This window comes from Sinocyclocheilus grahami, unplaced genomic scaffold (assembly GCF_001515645.1).
Source record: "Sinocyclocheilus grahami isolate Dianchi unplaced genomic scaffold, SAMN03320097.WGS_v1.1 scaffold717.1, whole genome shotgun sequence".
NCBI lineage: Eukaryota > Metazoa > Chordata > Actinopteri > Cypriniformes > Cyprinidae > Sinocyclocheilus > Sinocyclocheilus grahami.
In genome coordinates, this window is record NW_015505896.1 from 223,612 (window position 1) to 227,242 (window position 3,631).

At 43.1% G+C, this 3,631-nt stretch overlaps 1 pseudogene; it reads right to left on the reverse strand.

Moving 5' to 3' along the window:
- Positions 1 to 560: 560 nt before the first annotated feature.
- Positions 561 to 1,905, reverse strand: LOC107560270 (uncharacterized; annotated as a pseudogene).
- Between the last annotated feature and the right edge of the window lie 1,726 nt (positions 1,906 to 3,631).

A 3,631-nucleotide genomic window follows, 5' to 3' on the forward strand; every position in this document is an offset into this window, starting at 1 on the left:
TGAAAAGTCATTAAACATGAATTACCGGTAATCCTTAATTAAGGTAATGGCAACATATTACATGATTTCCAGAATGATAAAAAAGGAAATCTAATCTAAAAAACATTGACTAACTGCATTTATATATATATATATATATATATATATATATATATATATTTTTTTTTTTAAATACCTGAACTAGGCTACTCTTGCTTTATCATAAAAGAACAAAAGAAGACATGATCTGATATTTTATAGATCAGTAAATATATTTAAGTGGTTTGCTGTATTAATTTTTATTATTATTATTGTTCATATTTGCATGTTTTTAAAAGCAATTATTGTAAATAGGGTGGCACCTTGCCAGGGGCGGCACCCCCCACCAAAAAACCCCCCCCAAAAAATACAAAACAAGGGAATGCGTGATCAGGTTTTTACCGCTCATTTGCACCGCACGTCAGTATCATGTCCCCGTGTGGGTCAGTTAACCTGATATTTTTAATACTACTGAATTTGTATTTAATGTCATCACAATTTAATAAAACATTGTAAGTTACGCTTTAAATTTCCACTTTTATTTACACAGCTCTCATAACCTCCGTGACGGAGTCCATCCACCGCTTCTTGGGTCTTCCTCGCGGCCGGCGGCCTCCAGGATCGAAACGGAGCTCTGTTCTTGCCACGGAGTCCTCGTCACTGTGCATGGTGTGGCTGTACCGTCTCAGGCGGGCTTCCCTCATCTTCTCCATTATTGCGGCTACTCGGAGTCGTCGCCTGACGGCCTCATTCATTGCGTGGTCGTGGAGGGTCAGCCCAAGCATCCACCGGAGCATCTTCATTTCCATCACGTGGAGGGCCGACTCATGATTCTTGGGCGTGATCCAGCATTCAGCGCCATAGGGGGCAACTGGACGACCTTTGCCTTGAGATATTCTGGGATTCTCTTATCACACAGGACTCTGGTGACCTGTCTCCACTTGAGCCACGCCCCATTGGTTCTTGCCCACACGTTGGGGATGGTGTCGCCATCTGACGTAACCAGGGACCCGAGATATTTGAATTGGGCTGTCTTCTTCAACTCCTGGCCGTCAATGCGGATGGTGCCATTGGTTTGGGGGCTCTGTTTTCACTCTGTTTTAAGGTACTCTGTTTTGGCAATGTTGATTTTGAGCCCGCTATAACTGAGCCAGCTGTACCATTGTTGTGCTTGCTCCTCGAGGTCTATGCACATTATGTCCACGAGGGCGATGTCGTCAGCGTAGAGAGCGTCCAGGGGTGTGGTCTTTGGAGGTCGGCTGTCATCGTGTCCATACAGAGGATGAACAGCAGGGGCAAGAGGGCCGATCCTTGGTTGACGCCAACAGTGATGTTGAAGGGTGGCGATGTCGCGGCTGGGCATCTGACCATGCTTGAAGTGTTGTGATACAGTAGTTCGACCCACTTTACATAATCTTCTGGGATGCCATGGAACCTCAGTGCTCGCCAGATGAGATTGTGGGGGACCCGGTCAAATGATTTCTCCAGGCACAGGAAGGCCATGTGCACTGTCTTGTACTTCTCTCGATGCTTCTCCATCAGCAGTCGAGCAGCATGAATGGCGTCAGTGGTGCCACATCCCTTCACAAAACCACATTGGTTTGGCTTGATGTCGACAAGGCTTCGGGGGCGATGGTCCAGCACTCGCTCGAAGATCTTCATTGCATGACACAACAGTCGTATTGGCCAGTAGTTTGCACACTCGCTGACATCCCCCTTGCCCTTCCAAATGGACACAGTTGTGCTGGTTGTCCAGGCGTGGGGAGGCTTGTTCTCGACCACAATTTGGTTGAACAGGTCGATGAGGAAGGTTACTCCGCGGTCCCCGAGAATCTTCCAGGCCTCAATCAGTATATCGTTGGGGCCAGTTGCTTTGCCTCTTTTCATCTTCTCAATGGCCAGCTTCACATCTGCAATCATGATCCGGGGGACTGGGCCAAGGGCGGATGGAGGGCTTTGAATTTGTGGGTGCGGGAACTCTTCATTACAGATGCCAGAGAAATGCTCTGACCATTGATGAAGGATAGATGGCGGGTCTCGAAGGACTTGTTTGCCTGCTCCCTTGACTTGCACGACATGGCCGATGGATTACCTGAATTACCGTTCTCATGTCATACAAATTAACAAATTATCTCATATTTTATAGACTCAACTGAAGCAGTTAAAAAAGTAATTGCAATAATCCCGTTCAAAAACATTAAAACAATAAAAATAATACAAATTACAACAAATTAATTAAAAAAGTAATTCATAAATAAAACACGTTCATCATATAAAATGTGTCCTTTTCTGCATGCATTGCAACTGCAATGTATTTAGAATTAAACTTAATTAAACAATTTAAACTAAACATAACAATACTGACCGGAAATCTTGTGGAAAGCAAACTAAAGTGACGTCAACAAAGCAAAAGCATGAAACAATCTTCTGCGAAAAGCTTAAGAAATACTGTACAAAACCAAAGTTTAAAAATAGCATTAAAAGCCAAAGTAATTACATAAGAGCGGCTGACAACAGGCGACTCTGACTATGATGATAATAATAACTGGATAAGCGGCAGTTAACCATGTTTCCACCTGCAGACAGCAGGAGGTCTGTTTCCATTACATGGGGTTTAGGAGGACTAATCCCGCTGTGTTTGGGATGGAATGGGCGTTTTATGCATGAGTTCCACTCTGTTTCAGAGAAATTCGACTTTTTTCTCTGTGCTGATGCTCCAAAACCACAGAGCTGACAAAAGAAAATAGAGTCTGAACCTAAGACTGGAGATGTGCTCATAAATGTTGAAATATTCCTTCTTGACTATGAGAGGATCAGGTTGGGCTGTGAATTCGATTGTTTTCATATTTTAAATGTCAGAATTCTTCTTTCAAACTCATTTAAATATGTATAGTTTCTCAGAGACTTGTATAATTCATATCCAGCATGCTTTGTTGCATTTTGGACGCTGGACGTCATTATGGGATGTTGGTGTCCAAGACTTTGCCCTCAGCCAAAACTATTTTCTCTGAAATAGATTAATGAGACCAAAGAATGCCAGTTAGATTTACCCAAAATGAATTACATCTCATGTTGAACCACTATAGAGATATCAGACGCCCTGGAGCTCACATCTCCGAAAAAACATCGAGAAAAATACAAATAGGCGCTATCTTTGTCAATAAACCGCATATTGAGGTGTAAACAATCACATTCTCGCCTAAAAACTATTAAAACTGCATTCGGTGACACAACAACATTAGTATTTATAGTGGATTTTGTCGTCCACCGTGACACTTGCTGTGGGAAATGCTGCAAGCGGAGTGATACAAACATTAAAACGGTTCCCATGACGATATTGAAAGACTTCTGAGCCAATCAGATTCGAGGACCAGAAAGAACCAAATAACCTCTCCTGAGATATGAAAACAGTAACGTGGGTTTTCCCCTGAGAATGAATGGTGAGATGTAGTGTTTGGATTGATCATCTTTCAGTGTTGTTCTGGTTCTAGGTCATCTGCTATCATTGAGTCATGGGACAGCTTGCATTCCCCTCCTCTCTCTCTCTTACAGGTGTGCACACGCAAGCTGCTGAAGCCGAGAGGATTTATCGATAGTGAGAGTAAAGCTGTCA